Consider the following 20,699-nt stretch of genomic DNA (forward strand, 5'->3'; position numbering starts at 1 on the left):
CTATCAGAAGAAAATAATCAAATAGTGACAGTCACCCTGGATTGCTCGCCTAGGCTCTAGCAACTGATGGAGGACCTGTATGGTAGCCTCTAATAATGGACTCCTCACAAGACTTATTTTCTTGGTCTAGGGTGCAGCCTCCCAATGATTTCAGCGTTCCCACCTCTTACATGACACCAGGTTTTGTGTGAGGGTTGGGGAAAAATCTACCCTTGGTTATCTGGGCTGCAAACCAACATTGCTTACATCTAATATTTCATGCCTTCCCCACACACAAAAAGATCCCACAGCTTCTCCCCGCCATGCCCCAGTTCTTACAGGGACCTCTCAAACTCTCCACTTACCAACAAGCCCAAAAAGCAATTTAAGAAAAATTCACACAAGAACTCCACAGCATTAGCCATTAAGGGAATGCAAATTAAAACTACAACAGCATACCACTGTGTCAATTCTAAATGGTTAAAATTACAGGAAAAAAAGGTTAAAATATCAAGTGCTGGTGAGGATGAAAAGTAGCTGGAACTCTCATATACTGCTGGTGGGAAAGCAGAAGGACACAGCTACTCAGGAAAGCAGTTCAATGGTTTCAGATAAAGTGAACAGACATTTACCATGTAACTCACAACCCAACTCCTGGGTATTTCACCAAAAAGAATGAAAGCTTATGTTCACCGCAAACAACTTAAGTTTAACTTATGTTTATATAACTTCATTGCAGTTTTATTCATAATTGTCAAAATATGGAAATAATTCAGAATCCCTTAACCCAAGAATGGATAAGCAAAGTGTGGTATGTCATGTCAATGACATACTACTCAGCAGTAAAAAAGAAGCAAATTATTGGTTCATAAAGCAACATGGAGAACTCCCACATGCATTTTGCTAAATAAAAGTAGCCAGATCCAAAACGCTTTATATGCTCTGATTCCCCTTATATGACAAGGCAGAACTTTAAGGAGGGGAGCAAATCATTAGTTACAAGGGATGGGAATTGGCATTGACTGTGAACGAGAAGCACAGGGAATTTTGGGGGGTTGATGGAACTGTTTTTTATTCTATATTTGTCAAAGCCAAAGACTTGTACTCCACAAAGAGTGAATTTAACTGTGTGTAAACTTTTTTTTTTTTTAATCAAGCTGTTACCAGTTTCTCATGTAAGGAGCTTAGAAGTCTCCACTCCATCTTAAGAAAAAGCTGAACAGACTAAAACAAACAAAAAACTCAGTAACTGTTCTTGGATCACTAAGAGAGGGGAATACCCAGGGCAAACCACTGGCCTCAAGATTGGAGAGAACAGAAAAATACAGAGAATAACAACTTACCAGAGCAGGGACTGGTGAGAGGAATCTGCTGTAAGAACCAGGGCCAAGGCAGGAAAACCTGAACTCTTGACTGACGAATTACTGGAGGCTCAGTCTGAGAGTTACAAAATCCAGGGAACCCAGTCATGGTGAGGCCCCAACAATATGTGAAATTTACCTCCAGGAGCTCAACCAGATTCCCACAGTAAATATCAGAGCAAAGTCCCCTTGAGCATCAGGCAGAGGGAAAGGAACCATTTTGAAATACGCCAGATCACTCTGTTCTCCTTAAATAGGCCTGCCCTCAAGAGAAACTAATTAACCAGAGCCTAACTTGCTGGGGTTTTATCAGAGCCTAATTGACAAGGTTAAATACTCAATTTCAACCCACTCAAACCAACCTGTCACTTGGGGGATGGGAGGGGGGAGACTGAGAAACACTTGTGAATTTCAGAGCACAGGCTCAGTATAAGACTGAAACCTAATCATAGGACCATGCAATATGCCCCTCCCCAGTAGCTCACCACCTCATTAGTAAAGGCCAATTTACAGCAAGTCATGTCTATCTATCAAGAAAAAATTGTAAGGCATTCCAAAAGGCCAAAAGCACAATTTGGAGAGACAGAGCAGCATCAGAATCAGACATAGCAGGGGTGTTGGAATTAACAGACTGGGAATTTTTTAAACTGTGATTAATATGCTAAGAGTTCTACTGGATAAAGTAGACAGTATGCAAGAACACATGAACAATGTAAGCAGAAAGATAGAAATCCTTAAGAAAAAAACAAAAAGATATGACGAAGATAAAAAAGTTATAACAGAAATAAAGAATGCATTTGGAGGCACCTGGGTGGCTCAGTCCATTAAGCGTCTGCCTTCAGCTGAGGTCATGATCCCAGGGTCTTATGATCGAGTCCCGCATTCGGCTCCCTGATCCGCGGGAAGCCTGCTTCTCCCTCTTCCACTCCCCCTGCTTGTGTTCCTTCTCTTGCTGTGTCTCTTTCTGTCAAATAAATAGATAAAAATCTTTAAAAAAAAAAAGAATGCATTTGATAGGCTTAGTGGTAGACTAGACACAGTAGTAGACTGGACACAACCTAGAAATGAAAAGACTCTATACACTAGAATTTTCTAAAACAGAAAAGCAAAGAAAACAATGAGTAAAAAAAGAACAGGATATTTAAGGACTATGGAAAAACTACAGAAGGTGTAATGTACACATAGCAGGAATAACAAAGAAGAAAGAGAAAAGGAATATCTGAAACAATAATGACCAAGAATTTCCCCCAAATTAGTCAGACACCAAGCTTCAGATCCAAGAAGCTCAGAGAACATTAAACAGGATAAATGTCAAAAAATAAAAATAAAAAATACACCCAGGCATACCATTTTCAAATTACTGAAAATTAAAGGGGGAAAAAACACAACTCTGAAAGAAGTGGGGTGGGGAGAAGAACTTTAACCTATATAGGAACAAAGATAAGAATTAAATCTGACCTCTCAGAAACCATGCAAACAAGAAAAGAGTAGACAAAATTAGTTTTAAAACTCCTCCAACCTAAATTCTGTACCCTGCAAAATTATCCTTCAAAAGTGAAAGAGTGAAGAAGAAATACAGATTTTTCTTAGACAAACAAAAATTGAGGGACTTTGTTGCCAGTAAACTTGCTCTGCAATAAGCTCTTTAGAGAGAAGGAAAATAATATAGGTCAGAAACTTGGATCTGCATAAAGAAAGAAAGAACATTGAGGAAGGAATAAATGAAGGAAAAATAAAAAGTTTTTGTTTTTTCTTATTCTTAACTGACCTAACACATAACAGTTTATTCAAAATAATAGCAACAATGTATTCAATTATATCCATTTACATATTATGTATATGTATGCTTATGTGTGCTTATATAAATTAAATAAATGACAGCAATATACAACGGATAGGAGGAAGGAAGTAGGATATTTGTTATTATAAAGTACTCACACTACCTGTCAAGTGGTATAGTGTTATTTGAAAGTGGACTTGGATTAGTTATAAACTCTAGAACAACCACGGAAAGAAGGGAAGAAGAAGAAAAGGAGTGATATGCTAAGAAAGGAAAGAGAAAATGGAATTATAAAATGCTCAATTAAAACCACAAAAGGCAGAAAAAGAGTGAAAGATAAAAATAGGAACAAAGAACAAGAAAAAAAATTGCATATAGCAAAGAATATGGTAGACATTAATCTGGCTATATCAGTAATCATGTTGAATGTCAGTGGTCTAAATATACAGATTAAAAGATTACCAGAGTAGATCAAAAAACACGACCCAGCTATATCTTGTTTATAAGAAACCTGCTTGAAATATTAAGACACATAGAGATTAAAGGTAAATGGAGAAAATATACCATGATAACAATAATAAAAAAATACAATAAAAATAGCAATAAAAGGCAATAGTAGCATATTAATTTCAGACAAAGCAGACTTCAAAGTGAGGAAAGTAATCAGAGAAAAATAAGTACCTTCTCTGATGATACAAGGTCAATTCTCTAAGGAGACATAACAATTCTTAATGTATATGCCCCTAACAACAGACTATGGAACTACATGAGGCAAAAAGTGATAGAATTGCAAGGAGATGCAATCCCTAACAAAATACCATCAACATTTTTTACAGAGCTGGAAAAAATAATCCTAAGATTTGTATGGAACCAGAAGACCCCGAATAGCCAGGGGAATGTTGGAAAAGAAAAGCAAAGCTGGAGGCATCACAACGCCTGACTTCAAGCTCTATTACAAAGCTGTGATCACCAAGACAGTACGGTACTGGCACAAAAACAGACACATAGATCAATGGAACAGAATAGAGAGCCCAGAAATGGACCCTCAACTCTATGGTCAACTAATCTTCGACAAAGCAGGAAAGAATATCCAATGGAAAAAAGAAAGTCTCTTCAATAAATGGTGCTGGGAAAATTGGACAGCCACATGCAGAAGAATGAAACTGGACCATTCTCTTACACCATACACAAAGATAAACTCAAAATGGATGAAAGACCTAAGTGTGATTCAGGAATCCATCAAAATCCTAGATGAGAACACAGGCAGCAATCTCTTCAACCTCAGCCACAGCAACTTCTTGCAAGACACATTTCCAAAGGCAAGGGAAAGAAAAGCAAAAATGAACTATTGGGACTTCATCAAGATCAAAAGCTTCTGCACAGCGAAGGAAAAAGTCAACAAAACTAAAAGGCAACCTATGGAATGGGAGAAGATATTTGCAAATGACATATCAGATAAAGGGCTAGTATCCAAGATCTATAAAGAACTTACCAAACTGAACACCCAAAAAACAAAGAATCCAGTCAAGAAATGGACAGAAGACCTGAACAGACATTTCTCCAAAGAAGACATACAAATGGCCAACAGACACATGAAAAAATGTCCCACATCACTTGTCATCAGGGAAATACAAATCAAAACCACAATGAGATACCACCTCACACCAGTCAGAATGGCTAAAATTAACAAGACAGGAAACAACAAATGTTGATGAGGATGTGGAGAAAGGGGAACCCTCCTACATTGTTGGTGGAAATGCAAGCTGGTACAGCCACTCTGGAAAACAGTATGGAAGTTCCTCAAGAAGTTAAAAATAGAGCTACCCTATGACCCAGCAATTACACTACTGGGTATTTACCCCAAAGATACGAAGGGGCACATACACCCCAATTTTCATAGCAGCAATGTCCACAATAGCCAAACTGTGGAAAGAGCCAAGATGTCCTTCAACAGATGACTGGATAAAGAAGATGTGGTTTATATATACAATGGAATATTACTCAGCCATCAGAAAGGATGAATACCTACCATTTGCATCCATATGGATGTAACTGGAGGGTATTATGCTAAGTGAAATAAGTCAATCAGAGAAAGACAATTATCACACATCATATGTGGAATATAAGAAATATAAGAAAATAATGCAGAGGATCATAGGGGAAGGGAGGGAAAACTGAATGGGAAGAAATCAGAGAGGGAGACAAACCATGAGAGACTCTTGACTCTGGGAACCAAACTGAGGGCTGCGGAAGAGGAGGTAGGTGGGCGGATGGGGTAACTGGGTGAAGGGCATTAGGGAGGGCATGTGATGTGATGAACACTGGGCGTTATACGCAACTGATGAATCACTGAACACTACATCTGAAACTAATGATGTACTGTATGTTGGCTAATTGAATTTAAATAAAAAATAAATAAACTAAAAAAAAAGAACTGCAAGGATAAATATATGAAATAGTCTCATCATTGGAGACTTCAACAACCTTCTTTCAGAAACAGATCCAGCAGGCAGAAAATCAGTAAGGGTATAGTTGATTTCACCAACGCCGTCAATCAACTGGATGTATGTGGCATCTGTAGACTACTTCATGCAACAGCAGAATATGCATTTTTCTCAAGCTCACATGGAATATTCACCAATGCAGACCACATTCTGGGCCATAAAACATACCTTAGCACATTTAAAAGATAGAAATCATACAACGCCCGCTCTCAGACCACAATGGAATTAAATTAGAAATCAATAACGGAAAAATAACTAAAAAAATTCCCAAAATATATGGAGATTAAAAAACATACTTCTAAATAACACATGGGTCAAAGAAGGTACCTCAAGAGAACTTAAATTTTTTTTTCATTTTTAATTGAAGTATAGTTAACATACAATATTATATTAGTTTCAGGTGCGCAACACAGTGATTTGACAATTATATATATTATGAAATGCCCACCACAGCAAGTATAGTTAATGAAAACACAACTTTTCAAAATTTGTGAGATGCAGTGAAAATAGTGCTTAGAGGAAAATTTATAGCATTGAACGTACATATTAGAAGAGAAGAAAAATCTAAAATAATCTAATTAATTACTAAGCTCTCTAGAGAGACTAACTAAGAGAAAAGAGAGACAAATTACTAACACCAGAGATGAAAGAAGGGCCATCATTGCTGTTCCCATGAAAAGCAAAAAAATAATGAAGGGATACTATGAGCAACTCTACACCCACAAATCTGATCACCTAGATGAAATCAACCAATTCCTTGAAAGACACAGCTGCCAAAACTTATACAAGAAGAAATAGATAATCTGAATAGATCTATATCTATTTAAAAATTGAGTTAATAGTTAATAATAATAAGACAGCATCTAAGGATGGTGAAGAGAACTACCTACTAATGAAGGAAAACAATATTTGACCAGATACATAAAGGCTGAAGACAAAAAAATCTGTAGACAACTATTGTACTTTAGTTAGCAGATGTGTTTTTCATCAGAATATGGGTTAGAAATTCTGAAAATACTTTATGTATATAGTAGAGTTAAACAAGCAAGTAAATATATTTTATTTAATGAGAGCCAGGTTTCTCACTGTGGTAGAAAGAAGTTGCAAATAAGAAAAAGGGAAAGCTTGGAATGAACATCGTGGTACTAGATTGGAATGAAAGATATCTGTGATTTAAAAAAAAATATTTACAGATAAATGTGGAAATAAATATAGATGTGTTCATATACATGGGTTAGTATACATGCACATATTCCAACCTCTGTTTGATTACAGGTCTAGAAGTAATGACACATCAGTAGGCATGAGCACACCTAGGAGCCCAGATTTTGGTTTGTAAATATTGTTCTCCAGTAAAAGGAACCAGGGGCTCCTTGCAGAAATGGTTGATTCTAGGGCTGGGGCAGGGGAAATAAGATGCGTCTGGGGCATCTTTTAGTGCCAGAAAGTAAAGTATTTCTCAAGTAGAATGGGGCATTTTGAACAGGCACAGGAGCCAACCTTAAAGAGCCCAGAGGCCAAAACTGGAGTGATTTGAGCAAATAATAAATATAATATTGAATTATAACATATAGCATAAGATAAATACCTATAAGTCCATACTGACATATGTAAATTAGTGAATAAATTCTGAATTTATGGGAGAGAATTCTTCCTTACAGAATTCTAATTAATAAATGCTGAAGGAATAAGAGAACATCACCATTAGAATGCCACAGTCCTAATCATTATAGGCAAGATCCACCAATGGGGCAAAAGATTGAAACTAATAGATCTTTGTACAGTGGCAAACTGGGAAGCGTGAAACCTGTTGAACCCTTGATCTAATGACAAAGGTTAACATTACCATTGAAAAGACATATCAAATTTATATGCCCTGGATGTGATGAGCCACCAAGAAAGTCACATCACTTTTGAGATATTCTTGCCAAAAATTCATAACCTCAAATTAATCATTACAAAATATCAGGCAAACTCAAATTGAGGTAAATTCTATTACAAAACTGATCAATATTCTTCAAAGGTATCAGGAAAGACTGAGAAACTATCACAGATTGGAGAAAACTAAGCAGTCCTAACACTAGTCCTAACTAAATGCAATATGGGATCCTGGAATGGATACCAGGAAAGAAAAAAGATGCTAGTGAAGAAACTCGTACATCCAAATTAAATCTTTAGTTAGCAGTATTGTACCGATGTTCATTTCTTAGCTTTGATAATTGTGCTTTGGTTATGCAAGATATTAATATTAGGGAAAACAGGTTGAAGAGTATATTGAAACTGTATCTATCATTCTGTATACTGCAGATACCTTTCATTACAATCTAGCACCATGACGTTCATTCCAAGATTTCCCTTTTTCTTATCTGCAACTTCTTTCTACCACAGTGAGAAGCCTGGCTCTCATTATTTTGCAACTTTTCTCTAAGTCTAGAATTATTTCAAAATATACGTTTAAAAAATCTCTTTAGAAACAACAACAACAACAAAAGAAACATGTGAGATTTCAGGGAAAATGTGGTCTCATTTAATAAACACTGAAAACATTTTATACCCAGCTCAGCTTCAGAGATATATAAATATTATATTACCAAAATAAATGGTTTACAACCGTATTAAGGTTGTGCGGGAAATGGCATTCTGCCTCACAACATGTAGATGTATGTTTTATATTTGTGGAACTGAGGGGTTAATTCCTGGAGTTTCCTTAACACAAAAGACAAATCTGCCCCAAATGTGAGTTGAAGGCTCTATTTCTAGAGAAGAGAAGAACCACTGGAAACTTGTAAATGATAGCTTGTTCCCACTTTCTCTCATCAAGATTCTAAATCTTTATGTCTGGATTCCTCCAGGGCAACCTGTTAACAATAATATAATTTGGGACTTCACTATATGCTATATATATTGTATCAAAAAAAAAAAAAAGACCTTCTGTGTGGGTAATTATAGAGCCTTATGATATCTCTGCAATGAAACGAGATTTTATGATAAATGCCAAAGCCTCCATTTCAAAACTTGAACAAAATTTAGCTAGCTAAATTTAGGGCAATAAAATAAGAGTCCAATCAAGAGTATTCTTTGGCTTTGGGCCCACCTCATTCATTTGATTGTGAATAGAATATATTTCCACTCACAATAATCACTTGCCTTCTAGCACTTGGTTATTCTGAGAGAGGCAACAAATAGCAAAAACCGTATTTGGTCCACGATAGCTGCTTTTTTACATGAAGGATCTATTGATGTTTATTATTGCCAGCTCAAGCCGGTCACATGCTTGTTGACAGTTTACTTGAACAATCAATCAAGACATGTTTCCCTTCCTTGGTTGGCAGGACATGCAATTTATATCCAGCAGCCCCTTCTCTTCTTTTTGAAATATTGTTTCTTCTGGTCCCAGTGCCCTACTAGAGACAGAATCCAAGATTCAGCATGCATCATACATTATTGTTGCAATAGAATAATATATGTATAGGATATACATATATATAGAGAGTATAACATCATCTTTGACCTTGGAACATTTTTATGCCAAAAGAAGTTTGAAACTGTAATCACCCCAAATTTTACTTGTTTTACCATGGACCCTATCATCCAGAAGCAGGTAAAGTTTGGGGCTTTGGGGAAATGTTCTTTATCAAGTTGAGGAAGTTCTCTTCCTAGTTTGCTAAGAATTTTCATCATGAATGAATGTTGAATTTTGTCAGTTATTTTTGACAAATTTGACATTGTTGGATTTGATTTGCTAATATTTTGCTGAGGAATTTGGCATGTGCATTCATGAGAGAACACGTAGTTTTCCTTTCTTATCCTTCAATTTGTAAATACATTTGCAAGTGATCCAAATCCTCTTTCAAGTCACTCTGTACCATTTCACAGGTAGTATGAGTACCTTACAACAAAATATTCCTAATACCCCTCTCCCATCCCTTATAGTATTGCTGTCAATAATTTTACTGATCCATAAGCTATACACTATTGCTATTATTATTTTAAACAAACTATTATCTGCCAGATCAATTAATAGTAAGAAAAATTGATTTTATTTTTATTTCTTCTCTAATACTTTTCCTTTCTTTATATGGATTTAAATTTCCTATCTAAATCATTTTCCTTCTTTCCGAAGAACTTCTTTAAATGTTTCTTGCAAGGCAGGTCTACCAGCAATAAATTTCCTCAATTTATGTTTGTCCAAGAAAGTCCTTTTTTGAAGGATAAATTCCAGGCTGGTGGTTTTTTTTCTTTCAACACCTTAAATGTTTTACTCCATTCCCTTTTTGCTAGCATGGTTTCTCAAGAGAAGAGTGATGTAATTCTTATCCCTGCTCACTCTATGTCACATGTCTCTCCTCCTTGGTTTCAAGACTTTCTCGTTGTCTTTGCTTTTCTGAAATCTGAATATGATATGCCTACGTGTGGGTTTTTTGTTTTGTTTTGTTTTGACATTTACCCTGCTTGTTGTTCTTTGAGCTTCCTGCAAATGTGGTTTGTCATCAATCATTAGTTTTTGAAAATGTTCAGACATTGTTGCTTCAAATATTTCTCTTCCTTTCTCTCTTTCTTCTCCTGGTGCTCCTACGATGTGTATTACATCTTCTGTAATTATCCCACAATTCCTGGATATCGACATTTCTTCAAGCTCAGAGAATTTTTCCTTGGCCATATTAAGTCTATTAGTGAACCCATTAAAGTCCATTATTTATTTCTGTTATGGTGGGGTTTTTTCTCCAGCATTTCCTTTTGATTCATTGAGTTCCCATTTCTCTGCTTACATTACTCATCTGTTCTTACATGTTGTCCACTTTCCCATTACAGCCTTCATCGTATTATTGATAGTTGTTTTAAATTCCTGTTCTGTTAATTCCAATATCTCTGCCATAGCTGGTTCCAGTGCTTGCTTTCTCTCTTCCAACTATTTTTTGCCTTTTGGTATGCCTTGAAGTTTTTGTTGAAAGCCAGATATGATGTACCTAGTAACAGGAACTCAGTTAAATAGTTTTCAAAGCGAGGTTTTATATTTGCCTGCCTAGGAGTTAGTCTGTTTACTGTTTGTTATAGCTGTGTGTGTTATAGCCTCTGAAGGCTAGAATTTCCTCTGGTGTCCTTATTTTTGTTGCTGTCTTTGGAGTTTCCTGAAGACCGCTTCTTAAATAAAGTCTAAGACTTGCAATAATTTTGTTATATTTTCCTGTTATTACACAAGAATGGTACTGATGTAGTGTATGTAGGAGGAGGGGAAGCATTCTATAGTCTTATAATTAGGTCTCAGGCTTTTACTAAACCTGTGCCTCTGGTCTATGACCTTTACCAGTGTTTCTCAGGTTTTCCCACCTTGTATGAATCAGGAAGGCTAGCAGGGGCTGGAGCTGGATATTTCCCCTGCCTCAGGTCAGTTAGGCTCTGATAAAACATCAGTTAGATACACTCTGGTAAATAATTTCCCTTGATGACATGCTTTATTAAGAAGGACAGAATGCTTGGGCACCTGAATGGCTCAGTTGGTAAAGCATCTGCCTTTGACTCAGGTCACGATCTCAGGGTCCTGGGATCTAGCCCAGCATCGGGCTCCCTGTTCAGCAGGGAGTCTGCTTCTTCCTCTTCCTCTGCCTTTCCCTCCCAGCCCCGCTCCCCACCACGCGCATGTCCTCTCTCAAATAAATAATTTTTTTTTTAAGAATAGAGTGCTTTGGACATATTTCAGTATGGTTATTTTCCCCTTCTCCCTGTCATAAACACAAGGGAATTATTTGTGATCTTTACTGTGAGAACTTGGTAGGGCTTCTAAATGTAAGGCTCACCATAGAATGGGGCGCTCTGAGCCTGGGCCCCAGGAGTCTTTAACTCTCAAATTTATCTATCCTGAGCCTCCAGCAAATTGTCAATTACAGTTTAGGTTTTTCTACTTATTTTTTAGAATGTTCCTACCCCTGGGCTTCTGCTCCAGTAAGCTGTGATACTTTTATACACCTAACTGTCTCTTTAGTTTTGGCGCCAGCAGTTTGTCTTATGTCCCCAATTCTCTGATTAATCTAAGAAGAGTTTTTGATCTTCAATATGTTCAGCTTTTGTGAGGATGGGAACAATGACTTCCAAGCTCTTTACACGTTAGATCAGAAACCAGAAGTTCTCAACATGTGTTTTTAGTTATGAATAATTGAAAACACACAAATGTCCATTACTGGGAGAGTGAATAAATACATTGTGTTATGTTTATATAATAAACTATTTTATATCAATAAAAATTAAAAATTAATGAAGTAGAACTTTCTATCTCAATACTGATGACTATCATAAACATTTTGCTAAGGAAATAAATACATTTTGATACTATTTACATAAAGTTTAGAAACATGCAGAAAAAATACAGTAAGGCATACATAAATACGTAATAAAAAGTATAAAGAAAGTACAAAGAAATGCAAAGGAATAGTAAAGTCCAAATTCAGGTTTGGAGTTATTGGAGGAGGGGAGGGGTATGATAGAATCACAGAGGGTTACATGGGGAACTTCCATAATGTTGGTAATATGTGACTTCTTAAACTGGACAGTGGTTTCATGAGCAGTAATATTTATATCTTTTATTTTAAATATTGCTAAGAAATGAACATTCATACTTTGCAATACTATAGAGCTATTAAAATGAATTAAGTAGAATTATGTACACAGACTCAGAAAGATCCCCCCCAAAAAATCAAATCATACAACCACATGAATGAAATGAGCATGTTTGAGTATGAGTATATGTAGATATACATGAAAGTTTACATACTAAATTTTTAATCATGGTTACCTCTGAGGAGAACAGCTTCAGTTTGGAGGAGGAGAAATGAAGAAAAAAAATATATGTTAGACTTTGTCTATTTGTGTATTATTTGATTCTTTTACAAAAAAGAACAAAATGGCATTGTTCCTCTCTCCTAAAATGCTTAGATACTCAGTATACTTTAATCATATAAGTGAGAGGAAGAAACATATGAGGAGCAAAGATATGGGGAGAAAGTGAGAGGAGAAAGTGAGAGTTGGCAGGAAAACAAAGATTCAAAGTTCCAAATTGAAACACTAAAGTTAAGGTGAAGAATCCCTTCTCTGTTAAAATTTATTACAGTAGACTAATCAAGGCACAGAATACTCAAGAATCTGTGAGCAGTAAATACAGTGCTGGATGAAATGATGGTTCAACAACCCAGGGGCCTGAATTCTTAGGAAAAGAAATTCTGGGAGTACCATTATAGTGGCCTATTAAAAGCCTGGTGGTTTTCTTTGTTATGTATATTTATCATAGTATACTCATGAATATCACCCAATGAACACCTCATTCAAAGAGACTCAAAGAGGGAATTGCTATCTGAAAAAGGTTTATTTCCTTTGTAGTTGGTTAATAAATCTCAAAAAGGCACTGATTCCATATTTTGGATTTGCCTGGGAAAAGGACAAAGATTTCATTGGATAGTTGGTTATGCTCTTGAGTGATTGCTTAACATTTAAAGTTTTACAAGAGTGTTAATATTCACATTTTGGACATACAAATTATAACCTTAAAATTTTGATCCAGTGTTGTTAAAATTAAACTATAGGTCACAAAAATATTTTATAAACTTAGGAAAGACTATTATTTGTCCATACTTTGACATCCCAAAGTTATGATGACAGTTAGAATATTTATATTCAGTGACCATAGACTCCAAGTAAACCAAGTGCATGGTGGGAGACAAGTCGTGAGGGGGAAAATGTTCTATTTACATTTATGAAGGCTCTGTTTCTGGCTATGTCTTTGCTATGGTACTGAAAATGGAGCAGTAATCTTCAGGAGATATTCAATGGGAATTACAAGTTAGTTTGGTGTTTGTTTTTCCTGGGGCATTAAATATCTCATCTCCCAGGAACAGAACACTCAACCTTCATGAGGCACGCAAAACGTTGTATTTACAATTCTTCCCATAGAATATATTTGTGACCAAAAGTGGAGTATTTTCACTTGAATTGAAAATGAACTCACCAGGCTTGTATATCAACAGACAAATTACATGGGCTCTTCTGATGGTCAGAAAAACACTCAGAACTCTGGGTCTAGTTTTCTTCTACAGATTACAAATAAAATATAACAGGGCCTCTAGCAAGGTCACAATCCTATTTCAACACAAAGTTCTTTGACAACCATACAAAAAAATCACCCTCTGTGTATATTTTGGTATCATTTTATTTCTTTATTTTTTCTATAAATCAAAACTCTTTAAGCTAACTTGGATGGTAACTTCTTTATGATGAGGTAATATGTCTATTCTAATTGGCTGTTCCATTTCACTCATGTCCACAAGTCCTTAAGCATTATCATTCTTTTGACTATAAAAATCACTTTTCTCAGCATTCCTTTCCTTTTCTCATTGACCATCTGACATGGAGAGTCCATAAATATTAAGACATTGACATCCTAATATAAATTCAGATTTCATCTTCATTGATGACTGCATTAGGAGAAGACAATTTTGAGATTACCCCACATTTGCAATAAGAAGTTTCTATATTTTTTAAATTTTATTTTATTATGTTATGTTAGTCACCATACAATACATCATTAGTTTTTGATGTAGTGATCCACGGTTCATTGTTTTTGTATAACACCCAGTGCTCCATGCAGTACGTGCCCTCCTTATACTCATCACCGGGAGAAGTTTCCATATTTTTACCTAAAAAGGAGATAGAACTTACTTTCTGGAGGTCAGAAAGCAAGCAAGCAAGAAAAGAACTCTTTTGTAGAAATTATTTCTCCTAAGAAAATTACCTATTAAAAGAAAATAAATGAGTTTAAAATCTAATCCTCATAACCAAGAACAATAGTTAGCAATTAGTGTTTATTTACTGAGAGCCAGGCTCTATTTTAGAATACTTTCCTTGCATTATCTATGTAATCTTTTTGGTAACCTCATGAGGTATAAAATTTCATCTCATTTCACCAAAGACAAACTGATAAACAGGGGAAGTAACTCACCCGAAGCACACACCTGGAATTGTAAGAAGTCAAAGCTAATTTGGATCAAGTCTGTCCTTTTATTCTTATCATTACTGCTTCGAACATTCTACTCCCATCAAGTGTAGAGTAGTGTCCAGTCCACACCCAGTCTCCTTCTTCACCTGCAGTTGCTGCCAGTAAAACAACAGAAATAAATCCACTTAAAACTGCATATGAACATTGAAGACAAACACATGCCAAACCTACGGGACTGAGCTCCCCTTTATTTCTGATATTTGTAAATATAACCTCCAAGTGTGCCTTTTCATATTTTTTCTTGGATATGTGTGTTCTATATCTTCTTTACAATCTTTTTGTTCACCATCCAGTTCATTATTCTTTTTCCTCCTGACTCCCTACTTAGAAATTGACTTTTACTCTTTTATGTTGTTTCCTATAAAAACACCACTCTGCTTTTCTTTTAAGATCAACTGTCCCATATCTCTGTTTGATAATATTAACTTATTATAGTATCCGTGATGGAGTATATCTTTGGACCGTCATGGGAAAGGATTTTATTTTCCTGTGTGAATTCTATCTGCTTCTACTCCACATCCTTTTGTCCTTCTTTTCCTGTGTTCAGCAAAAGGTCAGTTCTATGTTATATAAAATGTATATTTGCCACCTGGTGCTTTTCCTGATTTAAAAAAATCAGCTTCTCAACATGGTTTAAAAGAATTTTTTATGGAGGCAATGTAGACTCTTAGCAGAAACTTGGAAATGGTGACATATTTTTTCTCGGGTATAATAACCTCTAGATTATTCTGTGACAGTTTTTAAATGTTACCTTAATCACAATGGTGAACATTAATGAAGGTTTTTGCCAGATGAAATGGGAAGTTGAAGGTCACATGAAGCTTGATATACTTAATAAAACTAACTTTGAGTTTCACAAGCATTAAATCAGTTGGTTATGAACTATTTCCTTGAAAGACGGGGAGGAGATCATCAAAGACTCACATTTCACACAGCAGTCTTTCCCACAGAAGGTAATAAATCCTATGCTGAGTGGTCCGCTATAACCATAAATGCCAAGATGCGGCCAGTTTCCACCTCAGTGAACACGAACCAGCAAGGGTGCTCTTAGAATGAAGTTTATCTACTGAAGAAACTTCAACCAGATTTGAATTTAAGCAAAGGAAGAAAACTGCAATTTCTCTCATTCTACCTGTGTCCGGTCCTGTCTTTGGTGGTTTCATACACTGTCATTTCATTGGAATCCCTTCAGGAGCCTCTGTTGAAGGTGCTGGTATTGTTGTTTCCCTTTATACACACGACAGAACAGAGGCTTACGATGCTTGACTTGCTAGGCAAGTGGCAGGACTAGGATTCAAATCACTAGAATCTAAAACACAGAACAAATGAATAAACAAACAAAAAGCAGAATCAGACCTATAAATACAGAGAACCAACTCAGTTGTCAGAGGGGGGAGGGGAAGGGATGGGCAAAATGGGTGAAGGGGAGTGGGAGGTCCAGGCTTCCAATTACGAAATGAATAAGTCACGGGGAGAAAAGGTCCCGCATAGGGAAGGTAGCCAGTGCTATTGTAATAGTGCTGTGTTTATGGTGACAGATGGTGGCCACACCTGTGGTGAGCAGAGCAAAACTTAGAGAGATGTCAAATCACTATGTTGTACACCTGACAGCAATGTAACATTGGTTGTCAACTATACTCAGATAAAAAAAAAATGTAAAAACAAACAAAAACCAAGTCACTGCTCTATCCAACATTCAGCTGCCCCTAAGGAAACACACAGAAGGGCCAGCACATGGAAGTACGTGCACGCAAACCAGAAATGTCTTTGCTTCCCTAATGTTATTTCGCTTTGCTGATCCTTAACATTGTGGAATTAGGTAGTTTTGTGTTGTTATTGTTGTTGACATAATATTTATTATTTTCTCCTAAAATGTAAATGTTCTAGAAACAGGTTAATGGAGTACTCTATATCATTGATGTTTTAGTATGAATACGTTTTTTTTTTTAAAGATTTTATTTATTTGAGAGAGAGAAGGACAGAGAGAGAACATGGAGGGGGGGGGTGGGGTCAGAGGGAGAAGCAGGCTCCCCGCCCAACAGGGAGCCCAATGCGGGACTCCAGGATCATGACCTGAGCAGAAGGCAGCCGCTTAATCAACTGAGCCACCCAGGCGCCCCAGTATGAATGAGTTTTTAAACTTCTTTCTGGAAGGCAACTTTGAATAGAGGAAAGTAAATGAGGAAAAAGGGGTGCATGAGAAGTAGGTTGAAGATACACTTCAAATACCACAAACTGTTAGCTCTATGTCTGTGGAGCTTGTCTGTGGATAGACTATCAGGCATTTTTTCAGTGGAAATTTAGAAACACAAAGAATACAGTTCTAAGATAGCATCATTTAGACTTCTTCATTGAATTGATGGAGTTTCCACAGCTCTAAAACTGATGGAAGAAATTTTTCTTGGTAGATGGCTAACAGTTGTCAAGTGTGTTTTAAAAGGAAGTCTATATGCGTCTCCTGAGTTCACCTGGGATTATTTTACCAAAGAGAAAATAGTTGTGATCTAACCTTTAAAAAATCTCTAGATTTCTATTTCTTCTCCAAGGAACTTTCCACTGTTTGTGAAAGGAAACCTAAAGAGCCCAAGTCATATACGTGTTTCAAAAAAAAAAAAAAAATTTTTTTTTAAATAAATCCAAAAGCTGTAATGATTCTTTTCATTTATTTATTTCTAGTATGAGTATTAAGGTACTTTTCCCTTGTCAACTATTGTAAGAAGAAAATTGTTAACTAAAGGAAAAGACAGTGAGGAGCTTTTCAGCTGTTTGATAGTATTTTCAATTGTTTGATAGTATTTATTGGTTTCATAAGTGAGTTTGGTAACCACAATTAATAATTAACATGCTGTATCTCTAGACAACATTTTTTTTCTATTTGAGGTGTTTTCTTATGCTCTCCAAACACAGCTGAGAAATGGAAAGCTCTGAAATTTTCTTAATCTCTAAAATATGCTTGTCTACAGTGGCAAGCAAGAAAGTGCTTACATATCATCTCTCTTCGGTGCTGGTAGAAGGTGTGGTAGCTTATGCTTCCTGCTCTGTCAGCTAAACCCACAAAAGATTAAATGCTAGGTACACAGTAGCCAGTTAGCACAGGTCTGTCTCAGAGGCTGGCAGGTGTTTCCATGAAATTTTGCCGCACCTGTCATAGCACCTGGGGAAGCCAGCACCTGGCAACCTCATAAACAACACACTCTTTAATTGCTTTGAGAAAGCACAAGCAGCTGCCGCCGCCGCCAACATTTTTAAGTAAACAACAGGTTTTGCACCTGCTGGAGCAAAACCCTGACCTTACTATTGGCCAGTCAAGTGACACGAGGTAACTCAGGCAGCCTATCCTAATGCACGTGGCCTAGGAGATTAGTGGCGGTCCGTCAGTATTGATTCTTGCCCTGGTTATGTGATGTTTGCCCCCCGCTTGCCTCTTGAGGGCATTTAACTCAGCCCCTTCGTGTGAAAATTAGAATAATTAAATTTGGCTTATGGACAGTTCCTTTTAGTTCTTCTTCCTTCCCTCCTCTGCCTTCTTTTGAGGATGATAATGAGAAAAGAAAATGACTTAGGTCTAATTTTCTAATTTTCCATGTTCTCAACAATAGCTATTTATAGGTCCAGAATGGAGGATGCAAGTCAGGCAAATGAACGTTCTACCACTGACCACTCAAAGCTTTCAGACCATGACCAGCAAAATGAGGCTGCAACAAAATATATTTGTATACAAATAGGCCAGCTGCCTTTTGCAAAAAGAGATGATTTTTACTGTTTTATGACCTTGTATAGGTATCCCTTTACCATGAAGTGAGACCGGACAGCTCAGTGTTTATCTGCTGACACAACAGTGAACTCATGTTTAATTCTGCCTCCTACTGGATATCCCCCTCCCCCTTCACATACACACAGATACTATTCTGAGGTTTTTAGCAGATCTATCCCAAGGCTCAGTGAAAACACAGCTCAGGCTTTAGGGAATCAGGCCAGAAAATGGAACACAAATAGGCAGTGGAGACACCCAGCCCCAAGGCATTTCTAAGAATTTCCCTCCCTTGTTCGCAACTTCTGTAAGTGGTAGAAGTCTCTCTTCATGGATGGAGCACTGGAGTTGACTGAAACACACATGCACTTCTAGGTGGGAAAAGACAGATTCCATAAGGCTAATTCACAAGGCAAATCACTTGATTTTCTCACACTAAGCCTATGAGGATGATTTGGGCTTTGGAATGCATCTATTTGTACACAATTTTATCCTTTATCTCTTTATGACTTGACTGCTTTCTCAAAACAGTAAAGGAACAGGCTTCAGTTTATCAGAGAGGTAGTACATTTCCAACAAGTGAAACACAACAGACGCTGAGCCTTGAGAAGGAGAAGAAAAAAAGCATGGGTGAAAATATACGAGACCATGAGATGTTTTCAATTCTCTCATTTTCATCACAAGCACACAGAAAATTCAACCTGGTAGAACAAAGATCAGATGGGCCTGAAGGCAAATGATCAGAAGTCTGTTTCAGAGCCTAAAGCCAACAAAGTGTTTGCCTATAGCTTGTTTAAGCATTTTGATCAAAAAGAATAATGCAATTGTGAACTAGTTTGAGGTGGAAGAATATTTCCAATGAGATTAATTATTTACTACTATTGATTTGGGAGAATATTTCTACAAAATCAAAGTATATTTCTCCTTCCACTTTAAATTTCTAAGAATCTTATAACAACTCCACGGAGTTGTTATTAAACCAAACAACATTTTTTTTAATAGCATGCTTAAAGCAGTTGGTCCAATTGTTATATCGAACACATATATTCATAGATTTTAAATAAAATAACATACAGGTTATGTTCCTCATATATAATAAATGTAACGATAAGAATGTAAATTTTCATGTTTGGTCTATCTGTTGGGTCATACTAAGCACAGAAGGCTAGTAGTATATGGAGAGAAATATACCCAGGAATTACGGGGAAAGCTGTAGGGGCTTGTTGAATCCACTTATTGAAGTTCCAAAGAACATTTAGATAACCATTTTTATAGGTTATAAAAATGAAATGTGAAGGAAACAGTGAAAAAATTCACTCCAACTTTTTCTCTTATTCTATCTCTTAACATCTGCAGCAACATCAAAAAGGAAAACAGATATTTAAGATACACAGGAGGGGCTAGTTTCATGATCTGGATTATAGTAGGATAAGAGTAGCACTATTTATTCTTGAAAAATATAGACAATGTTTGAAGTATATAAATAAAATCATATAATGAAAACTAATTTTTCATAAGTAGGAAAGGGGGGCATTATGACACCTGCATCCTAGTGTTTTTGTGTCTTGGGATATGAATCTGAGAACATTATTTGGCCTGTGCTTTAGAGTTTTCATTTGTACAAAGGCAATAACAAACTGACATTCAAGTAACTGAAATAACTGGTTGGGTGGGGGGGCCTGTGTGGTGCAGTTAGTTAAGGCTCTGACTACTGGTTTCCGCTCAGGTCATGATTTTAGGGCCCTGATTTCAAGGTCATGAGGTCGAGCCCTGCATCTGGCTTTGTGCTCAGTGCGAATCTGCTTAAGATTCTCTCTCTCCCTCTCCCTTTGCCCCTCCCCTCCGCATGCTCACTCTCACTCTCTTTCTCTCTCAAATAAATAAATTAATTTTTTAAAAAGAAGAAATAACTGGTAGGAATGACAATGAAAGCTGGATGCTTATCTGTTCGTCTCCATAGTGTGCCAATTTTTTAAACATAGATATGGCTCCATCTTCTCAAAACTAGCAAAACAGATAAAATAAAATAAAAATCAATTTTTTCCTTCTATCAAACTAGTCTCAACAAAATAAAAATAAAAACATGGAGTACCTGGCTGGGTCAGTCGGAAAAGCATGTGACTCTTGATCTTGGGACTGTTAGTTCAAGCCCCATGTTGAGTGTAGAGCTTACTTAAAAATAAAATCTTTAAAATAAAATAATGAAATAAAAACAAAGATAAGTGAAACTGCATGTGGGTGAGAAAGGTAGAGGGCAAGAAGGAGGGATCACTAAACACAGTTT

The sequence above is a fragment of the Halichoerus grypus genome, chromosome 13, assembly GCF_964656455.1.
Source record: "Halichoerus grypus chromosome 13, mHalGry1.hap1.1, whole genome shotgun sequence".
Lineage (NCBI taxonomy): Eukaryota > Metazoa > Chordata > Mammalia > Carnivora > Phocidae > Halichoerus > Halichoerus grypus.